The following is a 19,143-nucleotide window of genomic DNA, read 5'->3' as shown; positions in this document are numbered from 1 at the left end:
AAGAAAACGACTTGATACAAGTATGCTAAGTACACTACCAGATTGTCATGTACTCTGAGTCTAAGCTGTGAGAATTCATAGCACACCAATAAACCCATGCTGAAATTGGAACATTTGTAATGTGCAGGGTGTTAAAAGGCCGGACGATAAAACGTAAGCGTTCATCTACTTATTCAGAATGGCAGGAGAAGAAAGAAGATCAAGTAGTGACATATCCTGCCAGGATGCCTTTTGCAGAGTGTTGTATGTGACTGTGTGCTGAGGCGAGGTTGAAGAGGAAGCTGCTTTTATCAGACTGGAAATGATGATTCTTGCCTCTTCCAATTACACATAAATTCACCTTCTTTCGTGAAAAAGTCGGCAAAGACTTCTTCATAGAGGTAGCGTGGCCGAGTGGTCTAAGGCGCTGGATTTAAGCTCCATTCTCTTCGGAGGCGTGGGTTCAAATCCCACCGCTACCAAGTGGAGTTTTACAAACACTCACGGTCAGTTGTGCCCCTGCCAAATCACTTGTCTATGTGAAAAGAAGAAAACGAGTAGCGAAAAGAAAGAAGAAGAAGCAGCAAGTCATCCTTTCCAAGTCCCTTTAAATGCCATCTGCAGGGGTTTTAACTTGCTGTTCATATTTTTGTTGCTTAATATTTCATATAGCTAAATGATATGCAAGTCATTAATGACACATAAGCAGCAGCAATCCACTCAAGATGGGCCTTTTAATTATCCAAGGAGTTCAAGCTAGTATGTCAAAATGGGAACGGTGCTGTGTCCCTCCAAGAAAACGACTTGATACAAATATGCTATGTACACTACCAGATTGTCATGTACTCTGAGTCTAAGCTGTGAGAATTCATAGCACACCAATAAACCCATGCTGAAATTGGAACATTTGTAATGTGCAGGGTGTTAAAAGGCCGGACGATAAAACGTAAGCGTTCATCTACTTATTCAGAATGGCAGGAGAAGAAAGAAGATCAAGTAGTGACATATCCTGCCAGGATGCCTTTTGCAAAGTGTTGTATGTGACTGTGTGCTGAGGCGAGGTTGAAGAGGAAGCTGCTTTTATCAGACTGGAAATGATGATTCTTGCCTCTTCCAATTCAACATAAATTCACCTTCTTTCGTGAAAAAGTCGGCAAAGACTTCTTCATAGAGGTAGCGTGGCCGAGTGGTCTAAGGCGCTGGATTTAAGCTCCATTCTCTTCGGAGGCGTGGGTTCAAATCCCACCGCTACCAAGTGGAGTTTTACAAACACTCACGGTCAGTTGTGCCCCTGCCAAATCACTTGTCTATGTGAAAAGAAGAAAACGAGTAGCGAAAAGAAAGAAGAAGCAGCAACTCATCCATCATCGTCATCCTTTCCAAGTCCCTTTAAATGCCATCTGCAGGGGTTTTAACTTGCTGTTCATATTTTTGTTGCTTAATATTTCATATAGCTAAATGATATGCAAGTCATTAATGACACATAAGCAGCAGCAATCCACTCAAGATGGGCCTTTTAATTATCCAAGGAGTTCAAGCTGGTATGTCAAAATGGGAACGGTGCTGTGTCCCTCCAAGAAAACGACTTGATACAAGTATGCTAAGTACACTACCAGATTGTCATGTACTCTGAGTCTAAGCTGTGAGAATTCATAGCACACCAATAAACCCATGCTGAAATTGGAACATTTGTAATGTGCAGGGTGTTAAAAGGCCGGACGATAAAACGTAAGCGTTCATCTACTTATTCAGAATGGCAGGAGAAGAAAGAAGATCAAGTAGTGACATATCCTGCCAGGATGCCTTTTGCAAAGTGTTGTATGTGGCTGTGTGCTGAGGCGAGGTTGAAGAGGAAGCTGCTTTTATCAGACTGGAAATGATGATTCTTGCCTCTTCCAATTACACATAAATTCACCTTCTTTCGTGAAAAAGTCGGCAAAGACTTCTTCATAGAGGTAGCGTGGCCGAGTGGTCTAAGGCGCTGGATTTAAGCTCCATTCTCTTCGGAGGCGTGGGTTCAAATCCCACCGCTACCAAGTGGAGTTTTACAAACACTCACGGTCAGTTGTGCCCCTGCCAAATCACTTGTCTATGTGAAAAGAAGAAAACGAGTAGCGAAAAGAAAGAAGAAGCAGCAAGTCATCCTTTCCAAGTCCCTTTAAATGCCATCTGCAGGGGTTTTAACTTGCTGTTCATATTTTTGTTGCTTAATATTTCATATAGCTAAATGATATGCAAGTCATTAATGACACATAAGCAGCAGCAATCCACTCAAGATGGCCCTTTTAATTATCCAAGGAGTTCAAGCAGGTATGTCAAAATGGGAACGGTGCTGTGTCCCTCCAAGAAAACGACTTGATACAAATATGCTATGTACACTACCAGATTGTCATGTACTCTGAGTCTAAGCTGTGAGAATTCATAGCACACCAATAAACCCATGCTGAAATTGGAACATTTGTAATGTGCAGGGTGTTAAAAGGCCGGACGATAAAACGTAAGCGTTCATCTACTTATTCAGAATGGCAGGAGAAGAAAGAAGATCAAGTAGTGACATATCCTGCCAGGATGCCTTTTGCAAAGTGTTGTATGTGACTGTGTGCTGAGGCGAGGTTGAAGAGGAAGCTGCTTTTATCAGACTGGAAATGATGATTCTTGCCTCTTCCAATTCAACATAAATTCACCTTCTTTCGTGAAAAAGTCGGCAAAGACTTCTTTATAGAGGTAGCGTGGCCGAGTGGTCTAAGGCGCTGGATTTAAGCTCCATTCTCTTCGGAGGCGTGGGTTCAAATCCCACCGCTACCAAGTGGAGTTTTACAAACACTCACGGTCAGTTGTGCCCCTGCCAAATCACTTGTCTATGTGAAAAGAAGAAAACGAGTAGCGAAAAGAAAGAAGCAGCAACTCATCCATCATCGTCATCCTTTCCAAGTCCCTTTAAATGCCATCTGCAGGGGTTTTAACTTGCTGTTCATATTTTTGTTGCTTTATATTTCATATAGCTAAATGATATGCAAGTCATTAATGACACATAAGCAGCAGCAATCCACTCAAGATGGGCCTTTTAATTATCCAAGGAGTTCAAGCTGGTATGTCAAAATGGGAACGGTGCTGTGTCCCTCCAAGAAAACGACTTGATACAAGTATGCTAAGTACACTACCAGATTGTCATGTACTCTGAGTCTAAGCTGTGAGATTTCATAGCACACCAATAAACCCATGCTGAAATTGGAACATTTGTAATGTGCAGGGTGTTAAAAGGCCGGACGATAAAACGTAAGCGTTCATCTACTTATTCAGAATGGCAGGAGAAGAAAGAAGATCAAGTAGTGACATATCCTGCCAGGATGCCTTTTGCAAAGTGTTGTATGTGACTGTGTGCTGAGGCGAGGTTGAAGAGGAAGCTGCTTTTATCAGACTGGAAATGATGATTCTTGCCTCTTCCAATTACACATAAATTCACCTTCTTTCGTGAAAAAGTCGGCAAAGACTTCTTCATAGAGGTAGCGTGGCCGAGTGGTCTAAGGCGCTGGATTTAAGCTCCATTCTCTTCGGAGGCGTGGGTTCAAATCCCACCGCTACCAAGTGGAGTTTTACAAACACTCACGGTCAGTTGTGCCCCTGCCAAATCACTTGTCTATGTGAAAAGAAGAAAACGAGTAGCGAAAAGAGAAGAAGCAGCAAGTCATCCTTTCCATGTCCCTTTAAATGCCATCTGCAGGGGTTTTAACTTGCTGTTCATATTTTTGTTGCTTAATATTTCATATAGCTAAATGATATGCAAGTCATTAATGACACATAAGCAGCAGCAATCCACTCAAGATGGCCCTTTTAATTATCCAAGGAGTTCAAGCTGGTATGTCAAAATGGGAACGGTGCTGTGTCCCTCCAAGAAAACGACTTGATACAAATATGCTATGTACACTACCAGATTGTCATGTACTCTGAGTCTAAGCTGTGAGAATTCATAGCACACCAATAAACCCATGCTGAAATTGGAACATTTGTAATGTGCAGGGTGTTAAAAGGCCGGACGATAAAACGTAAGCGTTCATCTACTTATTCTGAATGGCAGGAGAAGAAAGAAGATCAAGTAGTGACATATCCTGCCAGGATGCCTTTTGCAAAGTGTTGTATGTGACTGTGTGCTAAGGCGACGTTGAAGAGGAAGCTGCTTTTATCAGACTGGAAATGATGATTCTTGCCTCTTCCAATTCAACATAAATTCACCTTCTTTCGTGAAAAAGTCGGCAAAGACTTCTTCATAGAGGTAGCGTGGCCGAGTTGTCTAAGGCGCTGCATTTAAGCTCCATTCTCGTCGGAGGCGTGGGTTCAAATCCCACCGCTACCAAGTGGAGTTTTACAAACACTCACGGTCAGTTGTGCCCCTGCCAAATCACTTGTCTATGTGAAAAGAAGAAAACGAGTAGCGAAAAGAAAGAAGAAGCAGCAACTCATCCATCATCGTCATCCTTTCCAAGTCCCTTTAAATGCCATCTGCAGCGGTTTTAACTTGCTGTTCATATTTTTGTTGCTTAATATTTCATATAGCTAAATGATATGCAAGTCATTAATGACACATAAGCAGCAGCAATCCACTCAAGATGGGCCTTTTAATTATCCAAGGAGTTCAAACTGGTATGTCAAAATGGGAACGGTGCTGTGTCCCTCCAAGAAAACGACTTGATACAAATATGCTATGTACACTACCAGATTGTCATGTACTCTGAGTCTAAGCTGTGAGAATTCATAGCACACCAATAAACCCATGCTGAAATTGGAACATTTGTAATGTGCAGGGTGTTAAAAGGCCGGACGATAAAACGTAAGCGTTCATCTACTTATTCAGAATGGCAGGAGAAGAAAGAAGATCAAGTAGTGACATATCCTGCCAGGATGCCTTTTGCAAAGTGTTGTATGTGACTGTGTGCTGAGGCGAGGTTGAAGAGGAAGCTGCTTTTATCAGACTGGAAATGATGATTCTTGCCTCTTCCAATTCAACATAAATTCACCTTCTTTCGTGAAAAAGTCGGCAAAGACTTCTTTATAGAGGTAGCGTGGCCGAGTGGTCTAAGGCGCTGGATTTAAGCTCCATTCTCTTCGGAGGCGTGGGTTCAAATCCCACCGCTACCAAGTGGAGTTTTACAAACACTCACGGTCAGTTGTGCCCCTGCCAAATCACTTGTCTATGTGAAAAGAAGAAAACGAGTAACGAAAAGAAAGAAGAAGCAGCAAGTCATCCTTTCCAAGTCCCTTTAAATGCCATCTGCAGGGGTTTTAACTTGCTGTTCATATTTTTGTTGCTTAATATTTCATATAGCTAAATGATATGCAAGTCATTTATGACACATAAGCAGCAGCAATCCACTCAAGATGGCCCTTTTAATTATCCAAGGAGTTCAAGCAGGTATGTCAAAATGGGAACGGTGCTGTGTCCCTCCAAGAAAACGACTTGATACAAATATGCTATGTACACTACCAGATTGTCATGTACTCTGAGTCTAAGCTGTGAGAATTCATAGCACACCAATAAACCCATGCTGAAATTGGAACATTTGTAATGTGTAGGGTGTTAAAAGGCCGGACGATAAAACGTAAGCGTTCATCTACTTATTCAGAATGGCAGGAGAAGAAAGAAGATCAAGTAGTTACATATCCTACCAGGATGCCTTTTGCAAAGTGTTGTATGTGACTGTGTGCTAAGGCGAGGTTGAAGAGGAAGCTGCTTTTATCAGACTGGAAATGATGATTCTTGCCTCTTCCAATTCAACATAAATTCACCTTCTTTCGTGAAAAAGTCGGCAAAGACTTCTTCATAGAGGTAGCGTGGCCGTGTGGTCTAAGGCGCTGCATTTAAGCTCCATTCTCGTCGGAGGCGTGGGTTCAAATCCCACCGCTACCAAGTGGAGTTTTACAAACACTCACGGTCAGTTGTGCCCCTGCCAAATCACTTGTCTATGTGAAAAGAAGAAAACGAGTAGCGAAAAGAAAGAAGAAGCAGCAACTCATCCATCATCGTCATCCTTTCCAAGTCCCTTTAACCCTTATATGGTCCAAGGGTCTGTGGGACCCATTTTTAAAAAATCAGCTTAAAAAAATTCTACAATTATTTTTTTTTCAAACTGAGATTCATTGGTCCTTGGCTCATTTTCTGTGAGCAACATAAATCAGAAAATATTTTCAATGACCACCCCCCCGTACCCCCCCCTTCACATTTGTATTACATACAGGGTCCAGGGTCCACTGGGCCCTGGGCTAGTCAAAGTGGGCAATCAACATTGGGTTGGGTAGTTGATAGTCGTCTGTATGACTTTAAAGGATATACAAACAAAGGACAGAGGAGTTTGGCATGCAAAGGTGAGCAACCATCAACACTTTTGATGGTTGTCACATCAGGGGTTGATTGCATATTGTCAGACAGCAGACGAAGAATCTCTATAGAGACAAAGGGGTGAGATCTGAAAGAAGCATCTTTTCTCTCAGCCCTCATTATCCCTCCCTCCTCTCTGGACCTGTGTGTGTGTGTGTGTGTGTGTGTGTGTGTGTGTGTGTGTGTGTGTGTGTGTGTGTCTATGTGTGTGTGAGTGTGTGTTTCATCCAATCATGGGGACATGATGCTATAAATGCTAAAAATGCTAAAAATGCTATAAAAGATGGCAAAGCGATTCTCAGTTCAGACTGCCTTACAGCTGCTATTGGAAGAGACAGAGGATTTTGATGGTGATTCAGAAGAAGAAATTTCAGGATCACATTTCTGAAATATCAGAGTCTGATAGTGATAATGAAAAGGAGGATGAGCAGCAGCCAGCTCCGTTAGCACCAGCCCGTCAGCAGCTAGCCATAGGACCAGCCTGTCAGCCAGCATGATTTATGATTCATTTCCTTATTGTGTTACATTTTAATAAAAAAGTAACTAATAAATAAATGAGAGCAAACTAATTTAACATATGTATTGTTTATTTTACTTGCAATTGGGCTAAATCTGCTGATTATTTTAACAAAAAATGCAATGGGTCCCCCACGCCCAGCTGGACCCCAAGAAGGTAGACCACGCCCGGATCTCATCAGGGTTAAATGCCATCTGCAGCGGTTTTAACTTGCTGTTCATATTTTTGTTGCTTAATATTTCATATAGCTAAATGATATGCAAGTCATTAATGACACATAAGCAGCAGCAATCCACTCAAGATGGGCCTTTTAATTATCCAAGGAGTTCAAACTGGTATGTCAAAATGGGAACGGTGCTGTGTCCCTCCAAGAAAACGACTTGATACAAATATGCTATGTACACTACCAGATTGTCATGTACTCTGAGTCTAAGCTGTGAGAATTCATAGCACACCAATAAACCCATGCTGAAATTGGAACATTTGTAATGTGCAGGGTGTTAAAAGGCCGGACGATAAAACGTAAGCGTTCATCTACTTATTCTGAATGGCAGGAGAAGAAAGAAGATCAAGTAGTGACATATCCTGCCAGGATGCCTTTTGCAAAGTGTTGTATATGACTGTGTGCTGAGGCGAGGTTGAAGAGGAAGCTGCTTTTATCAGACTGGAAATGATGATTCTTGCCTCTTCCAATTCAACATAAATTCACCTTCTTTCGTGAAAAAGTCGGCAAAGACTTCTTTATAGAGGTAGCGTGGCCGAGTGGTCTAAGGCGCTGGATTTAAGCTCCATTCTCTTCGGAGGCGTGGGTTCAAATCCCACCGCTACCAAGTGGAGTTTTACAAACACTCACGGTCAGTTGTGCCCCTGCCAAATCACTTGTCTATGTGAAAAGAAGAAAACGAGTAGCGAAAAGAAAGAAGAAGCAGCAAGTCATCCTTTCCAAGTCCCTTTAAATGCCATCTGCAGGGGTTTTAACTTGCTGTTCATATTTTTGTTGCTTAATATTTCATATAGCTAAATGATATGCAAGTCATTTATGACACATAAGCAGCAGCAATCCACTCAAGATGGCCCTTTTAATTATCCAAGGAGTTCAAGCAGGTATGTCAAAATGGGAACGGTGCTGTGTCCCTCCAAGAAAACGACTTGATACAAATATGCTATGTACACTACCAGATTGTCATGTACTCTGAGTCTAAGCTGTGAGAATTCATAGCACACCAATAAACCCATGCTGAAATTGGAACATTTGTAATGTGTAGGGTGTTAAAAGGCCGGACGATAAAACGTAAGCGTTCATCTACTTATTCAGAATGGCAGGAGAAGAAAGAAGATCAAGTAGTTACATATCCTACCAGGATGCCTTTTGCAAAGTGTTGTATGTGACTGTGTGCTAAGGCGAGGTTGAAGAGGAAGCTGCTTTTATCAGACTGGAAATGATGAATCTTGCCTCTTCCAATTCAACATAAATTCACCTTCTTTCGTGAAAAAGTCGGCAAAGACTTCTTCATAGAGGTAGCGTGGCCGTGTGGTCTAAGGCGCTGCATTTAAGCTCCATTCTCGTCGGAGGCGTGGGTTCAAATCCCACCGCTACCAAGTGGAGTTTTACAAACACTCACGGTCAGTTGTGCCCCTGCCAAATCACTTGTCTATGTGAAAAGAAGAAAACGAGTAGCGAAAAGAAAGAAGAAGCAGCAACTCATCCATCATCGTCATCCTTTCCAAGTCCCTTTAAATGCCATCTGCAGCGGTTTTAACTTGCTGTTCATATTTTTGTTGCTTAATATTTCATATAGCTAAATGATATGCAAGTCATTAATGACACATAAGCAGCAGCAATCCACTCAAGATGGGCCTTTTAATTATCCAAGGAGTTCAAACTGGTATGTCAAAATGGGAACGGTGCTGTGTCCCTCCAAGAAAACGACTTGATACAAATATGCTATGTACACTACAAGATTGTCATGTACTCTGAGTCTAAGCTGTGAGAATTCATAGCACACCAATAAACCCATGCTGAAATTGGAACATTTGTAATGTGCAGGGTGTTAAAAGGCCGGACGATAAAACGTAAGCGTTCGTCTACTTATTCAGAATGGCAGGAGAAGAAAGAAGATCAAGTAGTGACATATCCTGCCAGGATGCCTTTTGCAAAGTGTTGTATGTGACTGTGTGCTGAGGCGAGGTTGAAGAGGAAGCTGCTTTTATCAGACTGGAAATGATGATTCTTGCCTCTTCCAATTCAACATAAATTCACCTTCTTTCGTGAAAAAGTCGGCAAAGACTTCTTTATAGAGGTAGCGTGGCCGAGTGGTCTAAGGCGCTGGATTTAAGCTCCATTCTCTTCGGAGGCGTGGGTTCAAATCCCACCGCTACCAAGTGGAGTTTTACAAACACTCACGGTCAGTTGTGCCCCTGCCAAATCACTTGTCTATGTGAAAAGAAGAAAACGAGTAGCGAAAAGAAAGAAGAAGCAGCAACTCATCCATCATCGTCATCCTTTCCAAGTCCCTTTAAATGCCATCTGCAGGGGTTTTAACTTGCTGTTCATATTTTTGTTGCTTAATATTTCATATAGCTAAATGATATGCAAGTCATTAATGACACATAAGCAGCAGCAATCCACTCAAGATGGGCCTTTTAATTATCCAAGGAGTTCAAGCTGGTATGTCAAAATGGGAACGGTGCTGTGTCCCTCCAAGAAAACGACTTGATACAAGTATGCTAAGTACACTACCAGATTGTCATGTACTCTGAGTCTAAGCTGTGAGAATTCATAGCACACCAATAAACCCATGCTGAAATTGGAACATTTGTAATGTGCAGGGTGTTAAAAGGCCGGACGATAAAACGTAAGCGTTCATCTACTTATTCAGAATGGCAGGAGAAGAAAGAAGATCAAGTAGTGACATATCCTGCCAGGATGCCTTTTGCAGAGTGTTGTATGTGACTGTGTGCTGAGGCGAGGTTGAAGAGGAAGCTGCTTTTATCAGACTGGAAATGATGATTCTTGCCTCTTCCAATTACACATAAATTCACCTTCTTTCGTGAAAAAGTCGGCAAAGACTTCTTCATAGAGGTAGCGTGGCCGAGTGGTCTAAGGCGCTGGATTTAAGCTCCATTCTCTTCGGAGGCGTGGGTTCAAATCCCACCGCTACCAAGTGGAGTTTTACAAACACTCACGGTCAGTTGTGCCCCTGCCAAATCACTTGTCTATGTGAAAAGAAGAAAACGAGTAGCGAAAAGAAAGAAGAAGAAGCAGCAAGTCATCCTTTCCAAGTCCCTTTAAATGCCATCTGCAGGGGTTTTAACTTGCTGTTCATATTTTTGTTGCTTAATATTTCATATAGCTAAATGATATGCAAGTCATTAATGACACATAAGCAGCAGCAATCCACTCAAGATGGGCCTTTTAATTATCCAAGGAGTTCAAGCTAGTATGTCAAAATGGGAACGGTGCTGTGTCCATCCAAGAAAACGACTTGATACAAATATGCTATGTACACTACCAGATTGTCATGTACTCTGAGTCTAAGCTGTGAGAATTCATAGCACACCAATAAACCCATGCTGAAATTTGAACATTTGTAATGTGCAGGGTGTTAAAAGGCCGGACGATAAAACGTAAGCGTTCATCTACTTATTCAGAATGGCAGGAGAAGAAAGAAGATCAAGTAGTGACATATCCTGCCAGGATGCCTTTTGCAAAGTGTTGTATGTGACTGTGTGCTGAGGCGAGGTTGAAGAGGAAGCTGCTTTTATCAGACTGGAAATGATGATTCTTGCCTCTTCCAATTCAACATAAATTCACCTTCTTTCGTGAAAAAGTCGGCAAAGACTTCTTTATAGAGGTAGCGTGGCCGAGTGGTCTAAGGCGCTGGATTTAAGCTCCATTCTCTTCGGAGGCGTGGGTTCAAATCCCACCGCTACCAAGTGGAGTTTTACAAACACTCACGGTCAGTTGTGCCCCTGCCAAATCACTTGTCTATGTGAAAAGAAGAAAACGAGTAGCGAAAAGAAAGAAGAAGCAGCAACTCATCCATCATCGTCATCCTTTCCAAGTCCCTTTAAATGCCATCTGCAGCGGTTTTAACTTGCTGTTCATATTTTTGTTGCTTAATATTTCATATAGCTAAATGATATGCAAGTCATTAATGACACATAAGCAGCAGCAATCCACTCAAGATGGGCCTTTTAATTATCCAAGGAGTTCAAGCTGGTATGTCAAAATGGGAACGGTGCTGTGTCCCTCCAAGAAAACGACTTGATACAAGTATGCTAAGTACACTACCAGATTGTCATGTACTCTGAGTCTAAGCTGTGAGATTTCATAGCACACCAATAAACCCATGCTGAAATTGGAACATTTGTAATGTGCAGGGTGTTAAAAGGCCGGACGATAAAACGTAAGCGTTCATCTACTTATTCAGAATGGCAGGAGAAGAAAGAAGATCAAGTAGTGACATATCCTGCCAGGATGCCTTTTGCAAAGTGTTGTATGTGACTGTGTGCTGAGGCGAGGTTGAAGAGGAAGCTGCTTTTATCAGACTGGAAATGATGATTCTTGCCTCTTCCAATTACACATAAATTCACCTTCTTTCGTGAAAAAGTCGGCAAAGACTTCTTCATAGAGGTAGCGTGGCCGAGTGGTCTAAGGCGCTGGATTTAAGCTCCATTCTCTTCGGAGGCGTGGGTTCAAATCCCACCGCTACCAAGTGGAGTTTTACAAACACTCACGGTCAGTTGTGCCCCTGCCAAATCACTTGTCTATGTGAAAAGAAGAAAACGAGTAGCGAAAAGAAAGAAGAAGCAGCAAGTCATCCTTTCCAAGTCCCTTTAAATGCCATCTGCAGGGGTTTTAACTTGCTGTTCATATTTTTGTTGCTTAATATTTCATATAGCTAAATGATATGCAAGTCATTAATGACACATAAGCAGCAGCAATCCACTCAAGATGGCCCTTTTAATTATCCAAGGAGTTCAAGCAGGTATGTCAAAATGGGAACGGTGCTGTGTCCCTCCAAGAAAACGACTTGATACAAATATGCTATGTACACTACCAGATTGTCATGTACTCTGAGTCTAAGCTGTGAGAATTCATAGCACACCAATAAACCCATGCTGAAATTGGAACATTTGTAATGTGCAGGGTGTTAAAAGGCCGGACGATAAAACGTAAGCGTTCATCTACTTATTCAGAATGGCAGGAGAAGAAAGAAGATCAAGTAGTGACATATCCTGCCAGGATGCCTTTTGCAAAGTGTTGTATGTGACTGTGTGCTGAGGCGAGGTTGAAGAGGAAGCTGCTTTTATCAGACTGGAAATGATGATTCTTGCCTCTTCCAATTCAACATAAATTCACCTTCTTTCGTGAAAAAGTCGGCAAAGACTTCTTTATAGAGGTAGCGTGGCCGAGTGGTCTAAGGCGCTGGATTTAAGCTCCATTCTCTTCGGAGGTGTGGGTTCAAATCCCACCGCTACCAAGTGGAGTTTTACAAACACTCACGGTCAGTTGTGCCCCTGCCAAATCACTTGTCTATGTGAAAAGAAGAAAACAAGTAGCGAAAAGAAAGAAGAAGCAGCAACTCCTCCATCATCGTCATCCTTTCCAAGTCCCTTTAAATGCCATCTGCAGCGGTTTTAACTTGCTGTTCATATTTTTGTTGCTTAATATTTCATATAGCTAAATGATATGCAAGTCATTAATGACACATAAGCAGCAGCAATCCACTCAAGATGGGCCTTTTAATTATCCAAGGAGTTCAAGCTGGTATGTCAAAATGGGAACGGTGCTGTGTCCCTCCAAGAAAACGACTTGATACAAATATGCTATGTACACTACCAGATTGTCATGTACTCTGAGTCTAAGCTGTGAGAATTCATAGCACACCAATAAACCCATGCTGAAATTGGAACATTTGTAATGTGCAGGGTGTTAAAAGGCCGGACGATAAAACGTAAGCGTTCATCTACTTATTCAGAATGGCAGGAGAAGAAAGAAGATCAAGTAGTGACATATCCTGCCAGGATGCCTTTTGCAAAGTGTTGTATGTGACTGTGTGCTGAGGCGAGGTTGAAGAGGAAGCTGCTTTTATCAGACTGGAAATGATGATTCTTGCCTCTTCCAATTCAACATAAATTCACCTTCTTTCGTGAAAAAGTCGGCAAAGACTTCTTTATAGAGGTAGCGTGGCCGAGTGGTCTAAGGCGCTGGATTTAGGCTCCATTCTCTTCGGAGGCGTGGGTTCAAATCCCACCGCTACCAAGTGGAGTTTTACAAACACTCACGGTCAGTTGTGCCCCTGCCAAATCACTTGTCTATGTGAAAAGAAGAAAACAAGTAGCGAAAAGAAAGAAGAAGCAGCAACTCATCCATCATCGTCATCCTTTCCAAGTCCCTTTAAATGCCATCTGCAGCGGTTTTAACTTGCTGTTCATATTTTTGTTGCTTAATATTTCATATAGCTAAATGATATGCAAGTCATTTATGACACATAAGCAGCAGCAATCCACTCAAGATGGCCCTTTTAATTATCCAAGGAGTTCAAGCAGGTATGTCAAAATGGGAACGGTGCTGTGTCCCTCCAAGAAAACGACTTGATACAAATATGCTATGTACACTACCAGATTGTCATGTACTCTGAGTCTAAGCTGTGAGAATTCATAGCACACCAATAAACCCATGCTGAAATTGGAACATTTGTAATGTGCAGGGTGTTAAAAGGCCGGACGATAAAACGTAAGCGTTCATCTACTTATTCTGAATGGCAGGAGAAGAAAGAAGATCAAGTAGTGACATATCCTGCCAGGATGCCTTTTGCAAAGTGTTGTATGTGACTGTGTGCTAAGGCGACGTTGAAGAGGAAGCTGCTTTTATCAGACTGGAAATGATGATTCTTGCCTCTTCCAATTCAACATAAATTCACCTTCTTTCGTGAAAAAGTCGGCAAAGACTTCTTCATAGAGGTAGCGTGGCCGAGTTGTCTAAGGCGCTGCATTTAAGCTCCATTCTCGTCGGAGGCGTGGGTTCAAATCCCACCGCTACCAAGTGGAGTTTTACAAACACTCACGGTCAGTTGTGCCCCTGCCAAATCACTTGTCTATGTGAAAAGAAGAAAACGAGTAGCGAAAAGAAAGAAGAAGCAGCAACTCATCCATCATCGTCATCCTTTCCAAGTCCCTTTAAATGCCATCTGCAGGGGTTTTAACTTGCTGTTCATATTTTTGTTGCTTAATATTTCATATAGCTAAATGATATGCAAGTCATTAATGACACATAAGCAGCAGCAATCCACTCAAGATGGGCCTTTTAATTATCCAAGGAGTTCAAGCTAGTATGTCAAAATGGGAACGGTGCTGTGTCCCTCCAAGAAAACGACTTGATACAAATATGCTATGTACACTACCAGATTGTCATGTACTCTGAGTCTAAGCTGTGAGAATTCATAGCACACCAATAAACCCATGCTGAAATTGGAACATTTGTAATGTGCAGGGTGTTAAAAGGCCGGACGATAAAACGTAAGCGTTCATCTACTTATTCAGAATGGCAGGAGAAGAAAGAAGATCAAGTAGTGACATATCCTGCCAGGATGCCTTTTGCAAAGTGTTGTATGTGACTGTGTGCTGAGGCGAGGTTGAAGAGGAAGCTGCTTTTATCAGACTGGAAATGATGATTCTTGCCTCTTCCAATTCAACATAAATTCACCTTCTTTCGTGAAAAAGTCGGCAAAGACTTCTTCATAGAGGTAGCGTGGCCGAGTGGTCTAAGGCGCTGGATTTAAGCTCCATTCTCTTCGGAGGCGTGGGTTCAAATCCCACCGCTACCAAGTGGAGTTTTACAAACACTCACGGTCAGTTGTGCCCCTGCCAAATCACTTGTCTATGTGAAAAGAAGAAAACGAGTAGCGAAAAGAAAGAAGAAGCAGCAACTCATCCATCATCGTCATCCTTTCCAAGTCCCTTTAAATGCCATCTGCAGGGGTTTTAACTTGCTGTTCATATTTTTGTTGCTTAATATTTCATATAGCTAAATGATATGCAAGTCATTAATGACACATAAGCAGCAGCAATCCACTCAAGATGGGCCTTTTAATTATCCAAGGAGTTCAAGCTGGTATGTCAAAATGGGAACGGTGCTGTGTCCCTCCAAGAAAACGACTTGATACAAGTATGCTAAGTACACTACCAGATTGTCATGTACTCTGAGTCTAAGCTGTGAGAATTCATAGCACACCAATAAACCCATGCTGAAATTGGAACATTTGTAATGTGCAGGGTGTTAAAAGGCCGGACGATAAAACGTAAGCGTTCATCTACTTATTCAGAATGGCAGGAGAAGAAAGAAGATCAAGTAGTGACATATCCTGCCAGGATGCCTTTTGCAAAGTGTTGTATGTGGCTGTGTGCTGAGGCGAGGTTGAAGAGGAAGCTGCTTTTATCAGACTGGAAATGATGATTCTTGCCTCTTCCAATTACACATAAATTCACCTTCTTTCGTGAAAAAGTCGGCAAAGACTTCTTCATAGAGGTAGCGTGGCCGAGTGGTCTAAGGCGCTGGATTTAAGCTCCATTCTCTTCGGAGGCGTGGGTTCAAATCCCACCGCTACCAAGTGGAGTTTTACAAACACTCACGGTCAGTTGTGCCCCTGCCAAATCACTTGTCTATGTGAAAAGAAGAAAACGAGTAGCGAAAAGAAAGAAGAAGCAGCAAGTCATCCTTTCCAAGTCCCTTTAAATGCCATCTGCAGGGGTTTTAACTTGCTGTTCATATTTTTGTTGCTTAATATTTCATATAGCTAAATGATATGCAAGTCATTAATGACACATAAGCAGCAGCAATCCACTCAAGATGGCCCTTTTAATTATCCAAGGAGTTCAAGCAGGTATGTCAAAATGGGAACGGTGCTGTGTCCCTCCAAGAAAACGACTTGATACAAATATGCTATGTACACTACCAGATTGTCATGTACTCTGAGTCTAAGCTGTGAGAATTCATAGCACACCAATAAACCCATGCTGAAATTGGAACATTTGTAATGTGCAGGGTGTTAAAAGGCCGGACGATAAAACGTAAGCGTTCATCTACTTATTCAGAATGGCAGGAGAAGAAAGAAGATCAAGTAGTGACATATCCTGCCAGGATGCCTTTTGCAAAGTGTTGTATGTGACTGTGTGCTGAGGCGAGGTTGAAGAGGAAGCTGCTTTTATCAGACTGGAAATGATGATTCTTGCCTCTTCCAATTCAACATAAATTCACCTTCTTTCGTGAAAAAGTCGGCAAAGACTTCTTTATAGAGGTAGCGTGGCCGAGTGGTCTAAGGCGCTGGATTTAAGCTCCATTCTCTTCGGAGGCGTGGGTTCAAATCCCACCGCTACCAAGTGGAGTTTTACAAACACTCACGGTCAGTTGTGCCCCTGCCAAATCACTTGTCTATGTGAAAAGAAGAAAACGAGTAGCGAAAAGAAAGAAGAAGCAGCAACTCATCCATCATCGTCATCCTTTCCAAGTCCCTTTAAATGCCATCTGCAGGGGTTTTAACTTGCTGTTCATATTTTTGTTGCTTTATATTTCATATAGCTAAATGATATGCAAGTCATTAATGACACATAAGCAGCAGCAATCCACTCAAGATGGGCCTTTTAATTATCCAAGGAGTTCAAGCTGGTATGTCAAAATGGGAACGGTGCTGTGTCCCTCCAAGAAAACGACTTGATACAAGTATGCTAAGTACACTACCAGATTGTCATGTACTCTGAGTCTAAGCTGTGAGATTTCATAGCACACCAATAAACCCATGCTGAAATTGGAACATTTGTAATGTGCAGGGTGTTAAAAGGCCGGACGATAAAACGTAAGCGTTCATCTACTTATTCAGAATGGCAGGAGAAGAAAGAAGATCAAGTAGTGACATATCCTGCCAGGATGCCTTTTGCAAAGTGTTGTATGTGACTGTGTGCTGAGGCGAGGTTGAAGAGGAAGCTGCTTTTATCAGACTGGAAATGATGATTCTTGCCTCTTCCAATTACACATAAATTCACCTTCTTTCGTGAAAAAGTCGGCAAAGACTTCTTCATAGAGGTAGCGTGGCCGAGTGGTCTAAGGCGCTGGATTTAAGCTCCATTCTCTTCGGAGGCGTGGGTTCAAATCCCACCGCTACCAAGTGGAGTTTTACAAACACTCACGGTCAGTTGTGCCCCTGCCAAATCACTTGTCTATGTGAAAAGAAGAAAACGAGTAGCGAAAAGAGAAGAAGCAGCAAGTCATCCTTTCCATGTCCCTTTAAATGCCATCTGCAGGGGTTTTAACTTGCTGTTCATATTTTTGTTGCTTAATATTTCATATAGCTAAATGATATGCAAGTCATTAATGACACATAAGCAGCAGCAATCCACTCAAGATGGCCCTTTTAATTATCCAAGGAGTTCAAGCTGGTATGTCAAAATGGGAACGGTGCTGTGTCCCTCCAAGAAAACGACTTGATACAAATATGCTATGTACACTACCAGATTGTCATGTACTCTGAGTCTAAGCTGTGAGAATTCATAGCACACCAATAAACCCATGCTGAAATTGGAACATTTGTAATGTGCAGGGTGTTAAAAGGCCGGACGATAAAACGTAAGCGTTCATCTACTTATTCTGAATGGCAGGAGAAGAAAGAAGATCAAGTAGTGACATATCCTGCCAGGATGCCTTTTGCAAAGTGTTGTATGTGACTGTGTGCTAAGGCGAGGTTGAAGAGGAAGCTGCTTTTATCAGACTGGAAATGATGATTCTTGCCTCTTCCAATTCAACATAAATTCACCTTCTTTCGTGAAAAAGTCGGCAAAGACTTCTTCATAGAGGTAGCGTGGCCGTGTGGTCTAAGGCGCTGCATTTAAGCTCCATTCTCGTCGGAGGCGTGGGTTCAAATCCCACCGCTACCAAGTGGAGTTTTACAAACACTCACGGTCAGTTGTGCCCCTGCCAAATCACTTGTCTATGTGAAAAGAAGAAAACGAGTAGCGAAAAGAAAGAAGAAGCAGCAACTCATCCATCATCGTCATCCTTTCCAAGTCCCTTTAAATGCCATCTGCAGCGGTTTTAACTTGCTGTTCATATTTTTGTTGCTTAATATTTCATATAGCTAAATGATATGCAAGTCATTAATGACACATAAGCAGCAGCAATCCACTCAAGATGGGCCTTTTAATTATCCAAGGAGTTCAAACTGGTATGTCAAAATGGGAACGGTGCTGTGTCCCTCCAAGAAAACGACTTGATACAAATATGCTATGTACACTACCAGATTGTCATGTACTCTGAGTCTAAGCTGTGAGAATTCATAGCACACCAATAAACCCATGCTGAAATTGGAACATTTGTAATGTGCAGGGTGTTAAAAGGCCGGACGATAAAACGTAAGCGTTCATCTACTTATTCTGAATGGCAGGAGAAGAAAGAAGATCAAGTAGTGACATATCCTGCCAGGATGCCTTTTGCAAAGTGTTGTATATGACTGTGTGCTGAGGCGAGGTTGAAGAGGAAGCTGCTTTTATCAGACTGGAAATGATGATTCTTGCCTCTTCCAATTCAACATAAATTCACCTTCTTTCGTGAAAAAGTCGGCAAAGACTTCTTTATAGAGGTAGCGTGGCCGAGTGGTCTAAGGCGCTGGATTTAAGCTCCATTCTCTTCGGAGGCGTGGGTTCAAATCCCACCGCTACCAAGTGGAGTTTTACAAACACTCACGGTCAGTTGTGCCCCTGCCAAATCACTTGTCTATGTGAAAAGAAGAAAACGAGTAGCGAAAAGAAAGAAGAAGCAGCAAGTCATCCTTTCCAAGTCCCTTTAAATGCCATCTGCAGGGGTTTTAACTTGCTGTTCATATTTTTGTTGCTTAATATTTCATATAGCTAAATGATATGCAAGTCATTTATGACACATAAGCAGCAGCAATCCACTCAAGATGGCCCTTTTAATTATCCAAGGAGTTCAAGCAGGTATGTCAAAATGGGAACGGTGCTGTGTCCCTCCAAGAAAACGACTTGATACAAATATGCTATGTACACTACCAGATTGTCATGTACTCTGAGTCTAAGCTGTGAGAATTCATAGCACACCAATAAACCCATGCTGAAATTGGAACATTTGTAATGTGTAGGGTGTTAAAAGGCCGGACGATAAAACGTAAGCGTTCATCTACTTATTCAGAATGGCAGGAGAAGAAAGAAGATCAAGTAGTTACATATCCTACCAGGATGCCTTTTGCAAAGTGTTGTATGTGACTGT

General features: G+C 42.0%; 18 non-coding genes across 18 annotated transcripts; all 18 read left to right on the top strand.

The window, feature by feature from the left end:
- The first annotated feature begins 379 nt into the window (after positions 1-379).
- Positions 380-461, top strand: trnal-uaa (transfer RNA leucine (anticodon UAA)). The gene has a single exon. It is a non-coding gene; the product is annotated as a tRNA-Leu (tRNA).
- A 690-nt stretch (positions 462-1,151) lies between these two features.
- Positions 1,152-1,233, top strand: trnal-uaa (transfer RNA leucine (anticodon UAA)). The gene has a single exon. It is a non-coding gene; the product is annotated as a tRNA-Leu (tRNA).
- A 700-nt stretch (positions 1,234-1,933) lies between these two features.
- Positions 1,934-2,015, top strand: trnal-uaa (transfer RNA leucine (anticodon UAA)). Its single transcript has one exon. It is a non-coding gene; the product is annotated as a tRNA-Leu (tRNA).
- A 687-nt stretch (positions 2,016-2,702) lies between these two features.
- Positions 2,703-2,784, top strand: trnal-uaa (transfer RNA leucine (anticodon UAA)). The gene has a single exon. It is a non-coding gene; the product is annotated as a tRNA-Leu (tRNA).
- A 697-nt stretch (positions 2,785-3,481) lies between these two features.
- Positions 3,482-3,563, top strand: trnal-uaa (transfer RNA leucine (anticodon UAA)). Its single transcript has one exon. It is a non-coding gene; the product is annotated as a tRNA-Leu (tRNA).
- A 1,467-nt stretch (positions 3,564-5,030) lies between these two features.
- On the top strand, positions 5,031-5,112 carry trnal-uaa (transfer RNA leucine (anticodon UAA)). The gene has a single exon. It is a non-coding gene; the product is annotated as a tRNA-Leu (tRNA).
- Positions 5,113-7,614: 2,502 nt separating this feature from the next.
- Positions 7,615-7,696, top strand: trnal-uaa (transfer RNA leucine (anticodon UAA)). Its single transcript has one exon. It is a non-coding gene; the product is annotated as a tRNA-Leu (tRNA).
- Positions 7,697-9,165: 1,469 nt separating this feature from the next.
- On the top strand, positions 9,166-9,247 carry trnal-uaa (transfer RNA leucine (anticodon UAA)). Its single transcript has one exon. It is a non-coding gene; the product is annotated as a tRNA-Leu (tRNA).
- A 700-nt stretch (positions 9,248-9,947) lies between these two features.
- On the top strand, positions 9,948-10,029 carry trnal-uaa (transfer RNA leucine (anticodon UAA)). The gene has a single exon. It is a non-coding gene; the product is annotated as a tRNA-Leu (tRNA).
- A 690-nt stretch (positions 10,030-10,719) lies between these two features.
- Positions 10,720-10,801, top strand: trnal-uaa (transfer RNA leucine (anticodon UAA)). Its single transcript has one exon. It is a non-coding gene; the product is annotated as a tRNA-Leu (tRNA).
- A 700-nt stretch (positions 10,802-11,501) lies between these two features.
- Positions 11,502-11,583, top strand: trnal-uaa (transfer RNA leucine (anticodon UAA)). Its single transcript has one exon. It is a non-coding gene; the product is annotated as a tRNA-Leu (tRNA).
- A 687-nt stretch (positions 11,584-12,270) lies between these two features.
- trnal-uaa (transfer RNA leucine (anticodon UAA)) lies at positions 12,271-12,352 on the top strand. The gene has a single exon. It is a non-coding gene; the product is annotated as a tRNA-Leu (tRNA).
- Positions 12,353-13,052: 700 nt separating this feature from the next.
- Positions 13,053-13,134, top strand: trnal-uag (transfer RNA leucine (anticodon UAG)). The gene has a single exon. It is a non-coding gene; the product is annotated as a tRNA-Leu (tRNA).
- Positions 13,135-14,616: 1,482 nt separating this feature from the next.
- trnal-uaa (transfer RNA leucine (anticodon UAA)) lies at positions 14,617-14,698 on the top strand. Its single transcript has one exon. It is a non-coding gene; the product is annotated as a tRNA-Leu (tRNA).
- Positions 14,699-15,398: 700 nt separating this feature from the next.
- Positions 15,399-15,480, top strand: trnal-uaa (transfer RNA leucine (anticodon UAA)). The gene has a single exon. It is a non-coding gene; the product is annotated as a tRNA-Leu (tRNA).
- A 687-nt stretch (positions 15,481-16,167) lies between these two features.
- Positions 16,168-16,249, top strand: trnal-uaa (transfer RNA leucine (anticodon UAA)). The gene has a single exon. It is a non-coding gene; the product is annotated as a tRNA-Leu (tRNA).
- Positions 16,250-16,949: 700 nt separating this feature from the next.
- On the top strand, positions 16,950-17,031 carry trnal-uaa (transfer RNA leucine (anticodon UAA)). The gene has a single exon. It is a non-coding gene; the product is annotated as a tRNA-Leu (tRNA).
- Positions 17,032-18,498: 1,467 nt separating this feature from the next.
- On the top strand, positions 18,499-18,580 carry trnal-uaa (transfer RNA leucine (anticodon UAA)). The gene has a single exon. It is a non-coding gene; the product is annotated as a tRNA-Leu (tRNA).
- The last annotated feature ends 563 nt before the right edge of the window (positions 18,581-19,143 follow it).

This window comes from Brachyhypopomus gauderio, unplaced genomic scaffold (assembly GCF_052324685.1).
Source record: "Brachyhypopomus gauderio isolate BG-103 unplaced genomic scaffold, BGAUD_0.2 sc130, whole genome shotgun sequence".
Lineage (NCBI taxonomy): Eukaryota > Metazoa > Chordata > Actinopteri > Gymnotiformes > Hypopomidae > Brachyhypopomus > Brachyhypopomus gauderio.
This window is presented reverse-complemented; position numbering and strand designations above follow the sequence as displayed.